This window comes from Glycine max, chromosome 11 (genome assembly GCF_000004515.6).
Source record: "Glycine max cultivar Williams 82 chromosome 11, Glycine_max_v4.0, whole genome shotgun sequence".
Lineage (NCBI taxonomy): Eukaryota > Viridiplantae > Streptophyta > Magnoliopsida > Fabales > Fabaceae > Glycine > Glycine max.
In genome coordinates this window covers 29639702-29657773 of record NC_038247.2, presented here as the reverse complement: position 1 = coordinate 29657773, position 18072 = coordinate 29639702, and the positions used below count along the sequence as shown (strand labels likewise).

At 37.3% G+C, this 18072-nt stretch overlaps 1 pseudogene; it reads left to right on the top strand.

Moving 5' to 3' along the window:
- The first annotated feature begins 12222 nt into the window (after positions 1 to 12222).
- LOC106795065 (serine/threonine-protein kinase Aurora-1-like) lies at positions 12223 to 13795 on the top strand (annotated as a pseudogene).
- Positions 13796 to 18072: the final 4277 nt, after the last annotated feature.

The window sequence follows — 18072 nt, the reverse complement described above, 5'->3', positions numbered from 1 at the left end:
CTACTGCTGTCATTCTGCTCCCACGAACAAAGGTTCACAATCATCACAGGTACCAACCACACGGTACAAAAATTGCGAGGGGTGAGTTTATTATAAAAGAAATTAATACAAAAATCAAATAACCATAATTAGTAAGAAAACATTAAAAAATAGCATTCCTTACACAAACATTCATTAGTCCAACACACACTCAACAAATAGTCAACGTCCATCCACAATTCCAATCAATCATACTCAGTATGATGCATGCACCTGACCTCAACTCTCAAATGCAATGTGGTACCATCTTCAAGGAAATAGCCTAAACGTGTCCACACGACACTCTCACTTAGGAAAAACTAGGCAATAAGTGTCGAGGTCACCCTATCGTGAACAGGCAACTTCCCTCCCCCCAAGTACAAGTATTTATCCTCATGAGAAACTACAAATACTTACTGACAAAGTTTATACTATTTCCATGCAATATGAAGTATGAAACATGAGCACCATCAATGCACTAACCATGCATAATTAAAGATTCTAAGCCATCCCCGTCTAGAGATGATTAGAAATCTTTAGCCACTTTATTTCCCCCACCGGGGATATCCAACAAGGTCACTGCACCCCCATGTACATACACAACATACATCATCACAATGACATCTTCAACATCATCAACATCTCATCTCAATGTCATTATCAACATCCACATTGTCTCATCTCAATGTCATTTTCAACATCAACATCATCTCATCTCCATATCATTCTCAACATCAACATCATCTCATCTCAATGACATTATCAACAACAACAACATCATCTCATATTAACATAATCATCAATAACAACATCAACTCATATCAACATAATCATCAATAACAACATCATCTCATATCAATATTATCATAAACACCAACATAGTCTCGTATCAATTATTAGCAATATCACCTTCAATAACAACATCATTCTCTATATCAACATTATCATAAACATCAACGTCACCTCTTATCAATTAATATCATTAATAAAAATATCATCAATAAGTCACATCCCGTATATATATATATATGTATATATATATATATATATATATATATATATATATATATATATATATATATATATATATATATATATCATTCATGTATGAGATTCACACTCCCCAGGTCTTCAGACAACACAAGTCTAATAAAAACAATAATGTCATTTATCAATAATAGACGTATCGCATCCCATTAGTCAAAAACATTGTTTTTCTTGAAAACCAGCATGCAACCCCATAGTTAGGTTCCTTGACCCCAATTATAGTATAAAAAACTGTAAATTATAATAAACTCCCCTCACCCACTGTAAGCTCTACGTCAGTTCCTCTTTGTATCACTCAGAGACCTCTCTCGTTCATGTTCGTCAGTCCAAATGCAATGTTCTATATACCAAATTGAAGGAAATTTAGTATAGATTTTAGAAACAAGGTTAATGACAACATTCAGAGTCAAATACCCCTGTCAAAAGAAAAAAGGTTAAGGGGTGTTTTGGATTCTACTAAAAGGATACGTCATTTTGAAATTCCGCTCATGCCAATGTGACCGGCGTTTAGTGAAGGTCATGAAAATAACATCAATGTTATAAAAAGATAACTTTTACAACGTCTCATTTTCAAGGGTTTTCCCAAGGAAGTGTAAAAAAACACCCTATTATAGTACCCAAAACACAAGAGACACTATGAGAAACTCAAACTAACTAAGAGAAAGGCTTAGAAGTCAAGATTACCTCAGAGAAGCTACAAAAGGAAGGATTGAGGGAATTTTCTCCACCTTAAGGATTCGGTGGATTATGAGGATTCAGCTCCAATTAAAACGCTCTTCTTGGTGTGGGGGTTCAGCGACAAGCAATGGTGGCTCGTGGTGGCCATCAGTGGTCGTGGGTGGTGGAGAAGAAGGTGTTAGTGTTTGGGTGGGCGTTTGGAGAGAAGGAGAGTGAAAAAATCATGTTTTTCATGCTGAAGAATGTATTTATAATCTACAGATCTCGCTTAGCAAGCTCATCTCGCTAAGCGGGAGTCCACTTTTCATGCTTAGCATGACAATTCTCGCTAAGCATGAAAATTCTCGCTCAGCGCAATTCCCTCTCGGGTTGGAATTGTGCTTAGCGCGCTTATCACGCTAAGCAAGAGATCAAAAGTTTTTATTTTCAAAATCCTAACGGTCAAACTATGGAGAATTGTCTTAGAAACCTCTGGCAAAATTTGAAGATGATCCAGCGGTTAAGGAATCCAGGATCGCGATTTTATTGAAATAGGTTTAGGTAAAAGTTGAAATCTCATAATTTCCACTTAGCTCAATAAAACTCCACATAACTCAACATCCACATCAAGAAAATCATACATGACTAATTCAAGCCATACCTCAACTCATTCAAGTCAACCATATAGTCAAATAACATGATAAATACAATTAAACATCGATTTATAATTAGCAATATTTCAGGGTGTTACACTCCTCTTCTTTGGAAATAACACCTTCATAGATTTGGAGAAGTATGTGATACATTTTGTTTAATTGAATGTTAATTATGTTATGATTTATGAATATTCAGGTTGTTGTTATTTTGATTTCAGCAAGCAACATATGATGTAATCCAGTCATATGCTCATGCTATGCCTTCTCTAGATCCCATAATTGAATGTTTGTTGGTTAAAGCTAGGTTTTCAGATGTTGCAAAGCTCAGATAGATTAAAATCAATGACTCTTTAGTGACTACTTTGGTTGAAAGGTGGATACCTAAGCACACACGTTTCATCTTCCAGTTGGTGAATGCATAGTTGCTTTGGAAGATGTTGCTCTTCAATTGGGTTTACACATTGATTGGAAACCAATTATTGGCTCAACATATTATGATTGGGAACAAATGTGTGCAAAATATGTAGGTGTTGTTCCCCAAAGAATGCACTGGTGAGATCAACACTAAAAATAAAATGGTTAAAAGAAAACATACTGACTCTCCTAGCAGAACCCATACCACAACAATTAGCAGCCAATTGTAGGGCATACATGATAGGGCTGATTGGTGGGGTCTAGATACTAGAAAAGTCAAGAAACATAGTTTACTTGATGTATCTACCTCTGTTAGTAGATCTTGAATGACCTTACAGTTGGCTGATCGCTCCATCACAAGGCCATATGGAGTGATTGAAGACGTTTTGGTGAAGGTCAAGCATCTAATTTTTCCAGCTGATTTCGTTGTGATGGATATAGAAGAGGACCATGACATTCCTCTTATTCTTGGACGCCCATTCATGTCTACCGCCAGCTGCGTGGTAGACATGGGAAAGAAAATTCTGCAAATGGGCATAGAAGATCAGAAAATCAACTTTGACATGTTTCATGAAGATAAAGATCCACCTAACCGAAATGTCTGTATGAAGGTTCATGTGATGGAGGAAAGGAGACCTGAGAAAAAGGTTCTGGAGATTGGAACCTTGTTGGACCCAGGATAACAGGACGATGCGTCAAGCTAATGACGTTAAACAAGCGCTTGCTGGGAGGCAACCTAGTAGTTTTTATTTTTTATTTTGTTTGCATATAGTATAGTTGTTTGCTTGTGATTGTGTGTGATTTCAGCTTGATTAACATTGAGAAAAGGGGTCTCTTTAGCTTTGGTGAAGAGGTGAATAGAAAAAGAACTTAGAAGTTTTTTCAGTTGTTCACGCGCTAAGCATCAAGTCTTCACGCGCTAAGCGAGCTTTGCTCGCGCTAAGTGTATAGACCCATGGATAGATTGGTTGATTAGTTCAGCTAAGCGCACATCACTGTGCTAAGCCCAACATCTTCACTGGAATTGAATTTCAAGTAGTGGGCTTAGCGGGAGGTGATGCGCTAAGTGCCACTCCTTCTCTGGAAAATTTTTTAGGGCAGCGCTAAGCGCGATGTTCTGAGTTAAGCCCCATATCCATTCTGGAATTGAACTTTCACGAGTTAGGCTTAGCGGCAGGATGCGCTAAGCTCCAATCCCTTACTGTCTTTCGAATGTTTGGAAGGGCGCTTAGCGCTTGTGTTGTGCTAAGCCTGAACTACTCTCTGTAAGTTGAAGCTTGACTGCGTGCTAAGCCTTACATCTTAGGCTAAGCGCATATTGCAAAAAAAATTTGTGTTGCAGGAAGCGCTAAGCCTTAGATTCTCTCTGGAATTTGAAACTTCAAGTTGGGCTTAGCGCGAGGTTAGACTAAGTGCAGGGTAACTTAGAACCCAAACGTCATGTTGGCACGCTAAGCGCTTAAGCGCCGCTGTGCGCTAAGCGTGCAATTCGAATAGGAAAAAAAATATAGAACTGCCAATGGCATTTACCTTTACACTTCACTGCCTTTCACTCTCTTGTGTGCCCATATTAGTGCTTTTGTGCTTTTCTTCTTGTGCCTTCAAGTATTCCTGCATTCTTCTTGCTTTTATCTTGCATCCTCATCTGCAATCCAAGTAAGTAGTACATTTCCTATTTCATTTTCATCTTTCAAACCATAAGATAGATGATTTCATGCTTTTCTTAGACAGTAGTGTGTTAAGTTAGGGTTTTTAGTTTTAGGATTAGTCATTTTAGGATTTTAGGTAACTTAGAAGCCCATTAGGGGCAATGTGGCTGAAAGGGGCCAAGACCCCTTCGTTCTACTAAGAATTGCGATGAACATGCTAAGCACGCATGTTGTGCTTAGCGTGATCATCGCATCAAAGAAAATTTCAATTTCCAGAAGAACGCGCTAAGGCGACCATGCCGCGCTAAGCGTGTTCATCACTTCTGATGAACATGAATGAGGAAGACGCTAAGCGCGCCTGCGCACTAAGCGTCATCAGTGTTTAGACACTTCTGAATTTTTAAAATTTTGTCTCAGCGCTAAGCCTAACATCTCGGGCTAAGCGCCAATATGCTTTTATTTTTTAGTCCTTTGAATAAGGCTAAGTGGAGGTTGTGCGCTAAGCCCTTGCTATGTTTCATAAAGGTTGAGCTAAGCGTGCCCTGCTGCGCTAAGCTGAACTATCTCACTATTTTTAAGTTTTTGTATTCAGGCTAAGCATGCCCTGTGCGCTAAGCCTGAGGTTCATTCTACTGAGGTTGAGCTAAGCGTGCCCTACTGCGCTAAGCTCAAGTCCTCTACTATTTTAGAAAATTGTGGATATAGGCTAAGCCCAATTGTTGCGCTAAGCCTAATATGCAGAAAAGCATTTTTTGAGTTCAAGATTCCATTCACAGGAAGCTTGGGACAGATATAATGATTTTGTAGTCACCAGGAAAATACTCCCAGAGAGGAATGTGGTGATCTACTACACTGAGTTTGATGACTTCAAGGAGGAAATAGAGAGAAGAAAATGGGATGAAGAGTTAACTAGTTTTATAGAGGGTAGTATCGATGTTGCCATTGTCAGAGAATTCTATGCAAACCTCTACGATCCGAAAGATAAGTCACCTAAGTAGGTGCAAGTCAGAGGTCACTTGATTAAGTTTGATGAGGACACTCTGGACACTTTCCTAAAGACCCCTATGATCATAGAAGAGGGGGAAACACTATGTGCTTACTCCAGGTTTGCACTCCTGAGGCCTGATCCTCAAGAATTGGCAGCCAAGCTCTGTATCCCAAGGAGGGGATTCGAGCTTAATGTTGATGGCTTGCCCTTAAAGATCCTCAGGAAGAATTTGACTACTGTTGCTCACACCTGGAGCGTACTGTCCTTCTCCAACTTGATGCCCACCTTTCACACATCAGACATTACTTTGGATATGGCCAAGTGAATCTACAACATAGTGCTGAAGATAGATATGAATGTGGGCTATATAATTTCTCATCAGATATCACTGATCACCCAGCACGACTCCTCTAGGCTTGGATTTCCAACCTTAATCACAACTTTGTGTAAAGCTAAAGGAGTCACTTCTGATTCTAGGACCCTGGAGAGTCTCAGCCCCGCTATTAACATTGCTTATATGAAGAAGAACTGTTGGAATCTTGATGATCCAACAGTGACCTTCAGAGGACCAAGGAAGGCCAAGGGTAAGCGGTTTGAGGCTCCTCCATCTTCTGAGGTTCCCCCTACCACATCAGTTCCTTCTTCAGTACCAGCTTCTTCTGCTCCAGCTTTACCTGCACCATTACCAGCTCAGTTACCAGCTTCTATTGGACCACTTTCATTTACTTCAGAGACACTACATGCCATGATGCAGAGCTTGCACAGAGGACAGGTCATTATGATGCAGAGCTTGGGCATACCCTCTATCATGAGTATGGAGGAATTCCACACCCAGGTAGCTTGGCCAGGAGTCCAGCCTTCTCTTTTTGGAGGGGGTGGGGCCTTCGCAGCCCAAGAGCCCGGGCCTATAGAGGAGCATACACCAGTAGCAGAGGATGAGCACACTCCTCCTGAGCCCTTTTCATTTGCTTCTAATTTAATTGTGGCTCAAGAGGAAGTACCTTCACCAAAGCTCATGCTAGAGCCATCTTCTACACCTATTTTTGAGGATATTCAGCCATCTGCATCAGCATTGGAGGCAGAGCAGCACATCTCACAGGATCTATCAGCTGCTCCGGTGCTAGATTTGAATAAGCATGCAGATGACCACCATTAGGAGGACCAGACCTTTTAAATTCTGCATTTTCGAATAGTTTATTTTTGTCAGTTTATTTAGTTTATGTTTTAAATTTCAGTTTTAAGTTTCAATCATTGAAATTTCAGTCTTTTAAATTTCAGTTATTTTGTTTGTAGATAGTTTGTGCAAAAGCATGTTTGAACAATGAACTGATTGATTATGATATTCATGATGTGATTTCTTATGAATGAGATGTTTGTGATTGATTTGAATGAGAATTGTATGAATTGAATGGACTGGAATGTATGGATTTTGTTTGGATCAAGTGTGCTGTCATTAGAAGAGAAAAAACATGTGATTGGTAGTATGACTGAAAGTGTTAGTCAGTTTGTCAGATTGATTGTGAAGGAATGCATTAATCATATCCCAGTGAGAGTGTGATCCTTAAATTTTGAGAGAAATGACTATCATTTAGTACTGATTTTTGCATAAATCTCTGAAGTATGGGTTGAATGCATGACTTTGAGGATGATGAAGGCCATGTTTGATTGTGATAGCCACTTAGCCAAAAAGCTGACCATGTGAATGAATGAATTATCCCTTGCACCCAGTTGAACTGAATGAATGTTTGATTGATTGAACCTTGAGCCTATACAGGTTATCTTCTACTACATTGTCTTAGGTTGTAGGAGAGCATCATCCATAGAAAAGCTTGGTTCAAGACAAATTTGTCCCAAATTTGGGGGAGTTGCATGTCAAAGCAAAATTTGTCCCAAATTTGGGGGAGACACTGGGTAAAGGAATGAAATGGTCAAAGTAGAGCAGCATACACACACAGTCAAGTATATCTAAAAAAAACTGTAAGTATGAATAAAAGTGTGTGTGCTCCAAATCAATGAAATGAAAGCTAAATGCCAAAGAGAGCAAGTATTGGGTTGGGAATAAATAAAAAGTAAAGGTTGATCTATGGATGATGTTCTCCTAGAATTTAAGCTTCTGAATCCTAGAAAAACCATGATTTGTTGATAGCCCAGCCTCATTACAAGCCTAAAAAGCCTTTCGAATTCAGTTTGTGTATTTATTTTTGTGTGGTATGAGATGAAATGCAAAGGTTGGGACTTGTGTTAGTTGTTTATGATGGAATGAGCCTAAACACTCGAGCTTGAGTGAAACAATGAATTGAGGTTTTGGTTGATGATCCTTCCTTGATATCTGCCATTCTCACCAGCTTATTTCAATGTGACTCTAATGCATATGTTCCTATCTTTGAAAAGCTGCATGTTTGTGAAAAGCAATTGATTGAAGCATTCCATGATATTCATTTCATATGATTAAATTTTTCGGTGAAACAAACACCATTTGGATTGACCACTATATTTTGTCACTTGAGGACAAGTGAATTGTTCTTTCTTTGCTTGAGGACAAGCAAAACTATAAATTTGGGGGAGTTGTTAGTCGTCTTATATGACTAACTTTTGTATAGAAAACATTTTCTAAAACTTGTATAGTTCCCCAATTTATAGTTATTTTGTAGGAACTTGTATATAAATCTTGTTTTGTTTGAATAGCTGTCCTTAGAGTATCTCCCATGTGATTTAATGATAAAATTTCCACAATTTCAGGTCAAAAGAGGCTAATTCTTGAAGTGTTAAAAGAGCAGTCACCCTCAGTGGACCATTTGGGCTCAGTGCGCATCTGACGCTAAGCGCCGCTTCAGCGCGCTTAGAGTGACAAAGGAATCTGGCAGAGCTCAAGAGTCAAGGCCTTGCGCTAAGCGTGAGATCAGCTCGCTAAGCGCGATGGTTGTCCTTAGCCAGGCTCAGCGCATGACTGGCGCTAAGCTCAAATTCACTAACTCACACTAAGCGCGACATCGCAATTTTAGCGCCTATTTAAAGCCTGATTTGACAAAATTAAAGGAGGAGAATTATTACAGAACATTCCAGAGTGGCACAGACTTTGAGGAAGACTCTGGAGGCAGCAAAGAGGAGCAATGGTGCAGAGAAGCCTAGGGTTCTACATTTTTAGAGAGATTGGTGAGTGTTAGGGTGATTGTGAGGTGCCAAGGAGAGAAGGAGGGATCCCCCTTCTTGTGTAAGCAACAATTATTCTGTACTCTCTATCTCATTTGTGTTAGGGTTTCTGTGTATGGCTAGCTAAACAACCTAGTTGGGGATTTCTAATGAACAGTTGATGTAAATACTTTATATCTAATTAATTGTGTTTTGTGTGTTCAATGCTTAATTACTACATACTCTTGGTCTGATCACCCACTTGTGTGTACTGTTAGGTGACTTTAGCATTGGGAAATGTACTGTTGCCTTAGAACTTGATAGAAGCAGGGCTGAATAACTGCATTACCAGGGATGGATTGCGGGGTTTTAGTTTTCTTATTATGTTGTGATGATAATGCTGTTTAAACCGAGCCTAGTCCTACAAGAGGGATCTGCGGATGAAGCTTGGGATGAATTAGTCTAAACTTACGAAAGCTGTTTAAGCTGAGCCTAGTCGTACATGAGGGATCTGCGGATGAAGCTTGGATTAAATTAGTCTAAACCTACAAGGGCTGTTAAAGTTAAGCCTAGTCCAACAAGAGGGATCTGAGGATGAAGCTTGAGTTAAATTAGTCTAACGAGGGATCGAAGTTTAGTACTTTAGGCTATAGCATAGAACACAAGAACATGATTAATTAGAGAAATATCCTTATATGCATCAACTTGTTTGTTTGAAAGACCCAACGCTTTCTACCTATTGCTGTCAACTTTTACTTACTTGCATTTACTATTTTCACCATAGAATTAGTTTATTTCTGTCTTTAATCATCAATTATCAATGTTTGTTCCATCAATTATCAAGGATTCCAAAATATGGAGTGCTTGTGTCACATTAATTTGTTTCCCAGTGGAAGTAGGACAAAAAATTGACAAAGTCTTTCTTTAATTTGGACTTTCTCAAGACATACCAAACCCACTGCATAATCTTGAGAAACTCCATCATACTGGAATAAAAGGACACATTGACACAAATTGGGCAGAGGAGCATCAATAATGGATTGCAATTTGGAAGGAAAGATGCAAATATGTGTTAATCAGCCAACATATTCAAGGACATCTTGAACACATGAGTCATTACATGAATTGGTACTGAGCAAATTCAAAAGTTTAACCAACATGGTTTGCAACTCATTCAAACGTTGCCGTCACATCTCGCTCAGCTCCAAAGATGGAAACTGAACAACATCCTCCACCATAGAGCCAACTTGTTGTTGTCAGCATGTTTGATGAAGAACTACAACCACCTCCTCAATCATATGAATTCATGTCACAACAAAATCACCATCAAGAATATGGGCACAATTCACAGTTCTTCAGTGCTAGCAGAGAACACTTTATGAGCAACCTCATAGATACAAATCTTCAAACATCAGAATCTACTTATGCATACATGCAAAGTATGCCTATACCTTCTTTTACGTCCTTTTACCAAACTATTTTTGACATTTCTTCAACCAATCAACCAAATATTAATGACTTTGTCCAGGATGTTGTTCCTGATGAACAACTTCAACCACAAGAAAATTGACAAGTACGTTGACAGCCGGCAAGAAATATATAACCTTCAAAATATAGAACTAGTGGACACAGATGGCATTAATTGCCCTTGTTATATTCTATTATGATGATTATTAGTTTGCCCTTGTTAATTGATTGAACATTGAGCAATGTAGTAATTGGCTGAGCACTGTATTTTTTTAGACGAATTGACTAAGCATTTCTTTTTTAGATGATTTGACCCCGCATTGCTTTTTCCCTAACGATTTCATCTCACATTGCTTGTTTTGAGACGATGTGACTGGATGATGTTTTTTACGAGACAATTTGACTAAACACTATTTTTTTGAATTGCGCAATGCAATTGTAATTAATTAAGATGCAATCTAAAATTGTTATATTGTCATCGCGATCTTAGTTGTTGGTATGAGTCACGGGAGAATACATGATCACCTAATATATATAGCAGTAAGGGTTAGATGCAACTCAACACCTTTGTCTGATTTCACCATATTACTCAAAATATGGAGAGTGTATCTATTCTTGTGTATTGTGATGGTGACATGCTTACATCATATGAATGAAGGGATAATGTTTGAATTCCCTAGTGATCCTCAAGTCATTACAATAAGTGAGGACATATCGCTTGATGTCTTATGGAAAACAATTTTTGATGCCAATGGAGGTTGTAGAATTTTACTTGATCTTTTTAGTGTCAACCAATATATGTAGGTGATGATTGTGTTGAATACCACTATATGGAGTTCAAATGCAACGATGATGTGGGGAAAATGTTTTTCATCTATTCATAATTTAGTACCAAAGGTCCAATTAAGTTGAGTGCAACTTTTGGACATTCTACAAATGAAATGCTTGCCCTATTGCACAAACCAAGGAAACCAAGAACGACTTATGAGATCATTGATCTGTTGCGTGATGAATATGTGTAGTCATTGTGCAAACTGTGTTGTTACTTTTTTTAGAATAAAATTACAATTAATCATTGAAAATCAGTTGTTACTTTAAAAAAAAAAGATTTTCTACTTTAATCGTGTTAGTCCCCGAGGATTATTATGTTTACCTAAAATTTTTTCCTTTTTCTTCAATCATGCAAAAATAACGCTACATCCACAATTTTTTTGGAATTGAAAATAAAATGAAAAAAAAATAAAACTATTGTATGATTGAAATATATTTTTCTAGAGTGGATTTCCATTTTCTTTTCATTTCCATTTTTAAAAAAATATATTTTAATCTTTCCATAAAAAATTAAAATTAATTTCTTGTTAATAAAATTTGTAATTGACCCACAATTTATATTTATGGGATTACACCAACATTCGATTGATAAAATATCCTATACATTAATAAAATAACGCAAAAAGTCACCTCCATGAGTTATGTATCTAAGTTTCCTTTAATTTTTTTCGTCTTCTTCAATCTAGACAAACTTGATTTTATCTTTTTTTAGGTACGTTTAATTTCAAATTAAGCCACCAATTCTAAATATTTCATTTAAAGATTAATTATTTTTTTTAAAAAAATACTATTTGATAATAATGGATTATAAGTGTTTTCTTTAAAATAAATCTACTTCCTATTAATAAAAGAATGACCAGCTTGCACACATGGCGTTCTCACAAATTTTTGCCAATAAAATAATCAACGCTAGTTTGGTTCTTGCAACACTTCTGCATTCCGTACACTCCTATTTTTAGAATTCAAAATGCTTCTTTTTTTTTTTTTGCGCTTTCATCCATAATTCAAAATCCAAAATTTATGTTTTCTTCCTCTTTCTGCGTGCTACCTACCTACACTAGGTCTACACCTTTGAGCTACCAAACCTATAAGGTCACGTCGCCGAGCCAGGAAGCTTCTCAACCTATTGATCATCCTTATTCAAGAACCTCAGCATATTTCTCCATCTCCTTTATTCACTAGCTCCAATGACCCATTGAGTTGTGTGTTTATGCAAAATTTATTTGTCTTGTTTGTTGACTAGCTTGGGCGACTTGTTGAGTTGTGTGTTTATGCAAAACGCAATGCATCACAACACAATAGAGACTATGTCCATGAAAACCTCTCTCTAAAATTTCTCTCTCCATCCCTTGCGCTTCCATCCATCATGGCCATCACAACAGAGACTCAACCTCAACCTCAACAACACAAGGTCTCTCTCTTCCTCTCTTTCTCTTTCTCTCTCTCTCTCTCTCTCTCTCTCTCTCTCTCTCTCTCTCTCTCTCTCTCTCTTTCTCCATTTCTTTGTTTCTCAAATCTAGGGATTTCATATCTCAAAACTAAACTATTCCTTTTTGTGGAATTGATTAATTGGAAACAAAACCTGGTGATGTTTCTGATTCTTTCGAGGTTCATTTTGTCAAGATTCTTCAAAGGTTTCGGGTTCAATTGCAGAGCAAAGAAGGTGGATGCTTAAAGATTTCAATATCGGAAAGCCTCTTGGAAGAGGAAAATTCGGTCACGTCTATTTGGTCAGAGAGAAGACTATGAGTTTTCCATTATTTTTGAAATTTCTCTCTCAAATAAAAATTATAGTACTAATTCCTATTGATCGTGAATAGTTCATAATTGCACTAATTTCTACAGATTATTTCATTCCCTTCTTGATTTATTTGCCTTATTTATACATTTGTTTGTTGATAAGTTTGCTTGTGCTATTCTTGGTTGCTTTGGAAAGCTTTGTATGTGATTTTCACATATTTTTTCTCATTGAAGATTTGAATGAGAAATTATTTATAGGTGTAGCAGCTCAAGTTTTTGAAATTGTGGTTTCTGACAAGGTATTACAATCTTTGTGGTAGTGTGGTCTAAGGTTCTTTGCCTTTACCACCATTGTTCTTTCTTCTAATTGACAATTTCATTTCAACACAAGGATTGTAGGGGCGTGAGCTGCTATGCATATTCCATAGTTAAAGCCCAAAGAGTTGTTGCATGAGCATTTAACGTGTCTTCACCTAACAGGATTTTGGAATTTTTGGTTTGATCATAATAACTATTACATTATACACAAGCTTTGTTGATTTCTATATATCTGAAATGGTTTTCTTCACCTTATTGTTTACACATGTTAATTTAATTGTGAAAACAAAATTGTTGTTTGATATAGAGTAATCATATTGTTGCTTTGAAAGTACTCTTCTAGAGTCAATTGCAACAATCCCAAGTTGTGCATCAACTTCGACGTGAAGTTAAAATACAAAGTCATCTTCGACATCCCCATATTTTGTGCCTCTATGGATACTTTGATGACCAGGTATGGTTTTTTTATGCTGATATAGCTAAAGAGGTTTAAATTCAATGATATTGACATTTTCTATGAAATAACTTATTAGCATAAAAAAGTTTATTTGATTTTAGAGTATGCACCCAAAGGTGAACTTTACAAGGAATTGCAAAAATGAAAATATTTCAGTGAAAGGCCTGTAGCTACTGTAAGTATATATCATATAACAACATTCATTCATTTCCTCTCCCCATATGTTGTTTTTTGTGGATTACAAAATTCCATACTAACTGACGAATTGATGTTTATTTTGTGATTGAGGCAGTATGTTGCATCATTGGCCCGAGCTCTTATATATTGCTATGGAAAGCATGTAATACATAGGGATATTAAACCGAAGAACCTTCTTATTGGTTCACAGGTGATCTCCTATACCCAGGTGATAACTGCTAAATAATTATACTTTGATAATAGAAAATTAAGTAAAATTGTCTTTAAAAATAATTATTTAGCAGTTATTTGCGCTTAAGTGTGAAAGAATTGATGTTTCGTTAAATCTTGACTGCAGATATAAAAAACTGGAGGTACTAAAAGCAAAAAGTGGAGGAATAACGAAGAAAATAAGAAATCTACGACAAAGTCCAATTCAGATGCCTCGCTCAACGTGAAGTTTGCGCTGAGTGGGTTTGGAGACACGGGCGCTAAGCGCACAGCAGGCGCTAAGTGGGCAAAACAGACACAGGCGCTAAGCATGAGGAGCCCGCTAAGCGCACGATCTACACACTCTAAGCGAGCCTACAAAGGCCCAAAGCCCACTTCAACAGCTATAAATAGAGAGCCGGACCAAGGGGGAAAACACACCCCCACAACCCCGAAGACTCAGAGCTTTCTAATGAATACATCTTAAACCTAAGTATCTCAAATAGGGGAAATCCTCGCTTTCTTTCTTTCACCCCCTGTCATTGTAAAGCCCTCATGGCCATGAGTGGCTAAACCCCCTAGTTAGGGCCTGGAAGGCCTAAAAAGCCAAGCGATGCATGATGTACTCTTCACTATTTATCAATGCAATACCAGGTTTTTTCTATCATATTATCTTTTCTGTTTATCTTTTCATGCATTATTCATCTTTTCATTCTTTTAGGGGTTAGGGGCTCGGAAGAGGGTAACTTCTAAATAAGATTTAAAGAAAATATGTCTGCATTAATTTTGGGGGTTAGATGCTCAGAAGAGGGTAACTTCTAATAGAACAAAAAGAAAAGATTTTATAAGAAAGTCATTGCTAGAAATAGAATGATAATTTTATGCCTATGCATTTTTGAAAACATCTAGAATTCAAACTTCATGCATTCTATTTGTTTAATCTCTTCAAAGGCATTTGGGAGATAGATAAATAAAATAGGCTTATCATCCTGAGGAATGAGGGGCAAGTAAATGAGTAGATGTGGGTAGGATAAAATTACTTGAATTGATAATGAAAAGTTATAAAATCATATTATAACACCCTGAAATATTATTAGTAATTATAAATTGATGTTTGATTTTATTTACTGTGTTATTTTATCTGTGATTTATTTTCAAGGAGGTTAGTTTAGTTATTAGAGGGGTGTGGGTAGTTAAATCTCTAGCTTCTCAAAGAAGCCTCACGAGAAAGCTTCTCGAGGAAGCCTCACGAGAAAGCTTCTTGAGGAAGCCTCACGAGAAAGCTTCTCAAGGAAGCTGCCAAGAGCTATCTCGGTAAAATTGCCCTTCTGCATTCGTTAACCGTTGGATCATCTAGAAATTTAGTTTGGAGGGTCATAGGAAAGTTGTCCATGACCTGAACATTGCTGATATGAGTACTGGTGTGTTCGAGATGCTTCCTTTCTTGAGAGCAGGAACACTTGAGTGTTGCAAGCCTTATTTTTCGTGTAGCCTTGGAAAAACAACCTTTCCTTTCTCTTCCTCTTCCCTAAAACCATTTCCAATGTCCCAAGCTTCTTCCACACAACCCACAGCCACCAGTGGCCGCTGCAAGCCGCCATAGTTCACCGTTGAAACCCCACACCGAGAGGAACCCTTTAATCGGAGCGGAATCTACCAAACTTGTCTCGAGGTTTCGCTAAAGAACGAAGCCCCAATCTGACCTTTCATTTTTCTTCGAGCTAACCGTGATTCTAAGCTTGCTCCTTGGTAGTTTAAGCTTATCTTTACATCTTTTCTGACTTTGGAACCACCATTGTATGTTTTATGTTTCCTTTGAAAAACCCTAGAGAAAGAGACTTTGTAGAAGTATCCTTTTCTGAAATGGGTGTTATTTTCGTGACCTTCACTGAACCCCGATCACATTGACGTGATCAGAATTTCAAATTGATGTTCCTTTAGTAGAATCCGAAATGCCCTCAACCCTTTCATGTAGTGACATGGGTATTTGACTCAGAGTATTGTTGTTAACTTTATTTCTGAAATCCATAGTAATTTCCTTCATTTTGGCGTAATAGAGACTTACGTTGGACCAACAAGTGTGAACGAGAGAGAGACCTCTAAGTGATGCAAAGAGGAACCGATGGGAAGCTCATGATAGGTGAGGGTAGTTTATTATAAATTTACCGTTTTTACACTATGGTTAGGGTCAGGGAACCTAGCTATGGGAATATATGCCTTTCCTTGTTGCATGCTGAATTTTTTTCTAGAAAACCATATTTTCGACGAATGGGATGCGATATATATATTGTTGATGAATAAAATTATTGTCCTTATTTGACTTGTGTTGTTTGAAGACCTAGGGAGTGTGAATCTCAGGCATAAAAGATATATGTATATGCGGAATGCGACCTACTATTGATGTTGCTATTGATGACTTTAACTGACATGTGGTGATGTTAATATTTATGATGATATTTATATAAGATTACGTTATTAATGATGATCATGTCAACATGAATTGATGTTACTGTTGATGATTATGTTAATATGGAATGAGGTTGTTGTTGTTGTTGACAATGTCATTGAGATGAGATGATGTTTATGTTGAGAAAGATATTGAAATGAAATGTTGATGATGTTGGAAATGCATTAAGATGTTAGACAAATGGCCTCAATTATCTTAAGAACGGGGGTTGAATTAAGATAACAAGAACTATTCCCCAATTAAAATTTCACTCTCTCTTTTTAGATTAACAATGCACCCTTAACATGAATTACTCAAAAGACAATTCAAAATAAACTTCTTTCAAGCCAAAGATAAATAGCAATAAATAAAAGAAGTTTAAGGGAAGAGAGAAATGCAAACTTGTTTATACTGGTTCGACCACTTCCCGTGCCTACGTCCAGTCCTCAAGCAACCCACTTGAGATTTTCCACTCTCTTTGTAAAACTCCTTTTACAAAGTCTGAACCACACAGGGACAACCCTTCCCTTGTGTTCAGGAATCCTTTACAATAAGAGACCCTCGGTCTCTTAATCCCTTTTCAGAAGTAAGAAGAAGAGAAGAAGAAATCTCTCTTGAAAGAGATAGATTGTACAATGAAGATTAATCACAATTCCTTATTGAATATGCAAGTGTTTGACCAAGGAATCTTTGAGAGGATAAGACATTTCAATTCAGAAAAACTCTCTTAATCTTTTGAGAGGATAAAACTTTTTGGGCAATGAAAACTCTCTCTTAATTCGTGTTTCCACGTCACATATAAATAGACCTTTGATGGCCATTCAAAAACCATTTGAATAGATGTGACTCTTGGAAGTTATTTTCTGAAAATCTCCTCTGGTAATCGATTACAGGTTTTGTGTAATTGATTACAGGTTTTAAAATTTGAATCAAAACGTTTATTAACTGCTGGTAATAGATTACCAATATTGTGTAATCGATTACACAGTCTAAAATTTGAATGCAAATATTTAGTAGCTGTTGTAAACCATTTTTGGCCACTGGTAATGGATTACATCCTCTAGTAATCGATTACCAGAGAGTAAATCTCTTGAAAAACACTTTTTAACTTAAATTACTTGGCCAAACCTTTTGCTATATCAATTAGGAATTCCCTTCCTAAAATACTAGTGATCATCTTGATGTTGTGTCTTGTATTCTTGAATCATTGTCTTGAACTTAAACTTGAAAAGCGCATTTGCATCATATGTGCATGTTGTGTATGTTCATATGCTTCTACATAAGATGTGCATGTTGTGTATGTTCATGGGGGGGGGGTGCATTGACCTTGTCGGATGTCCCTTGTGAGGGAAAATAGAGTGGTTAAAGAGTTTAAGCATTTCTGAGGGGATGCTTAGGATCTTTAATTCATCCTTGGTCATGTACTTGATGACACCCATGGTTCATGCCTCATATGACACGGGAAGTAGTATAAACTATGGCAGTATCTACTTGTAGTTCCTTGTGAGGAGGACTATTTTGTACTAGGTGGTGCGTCACTCAGTTTGGGAACTCCCTTGTGGCCCAGGCTGACCACCAAGGGAGGGGGGAGTTACGGTGCACGACAGGGTGGCCTCGACAATTACTGCATATTTTCCCTAAGTGAGGTGTCGTGTGTACACGTTTAGGCTATTTCCTTGGGGATGGTACGTACCACATTGCATCTGAGAGTTGAGGTCAGGTGCATGCATCATTCTGAGCAGAATTGATTGGATCCATGGATGGATGATGAATAATTGTTGAATGTGGGTGTTGAATAATGAATGTTGTGTAAGCTCATGATGTTTGCCTATGTTTTCTTGATAATTGTGGTTATTTGGATTTAGTAT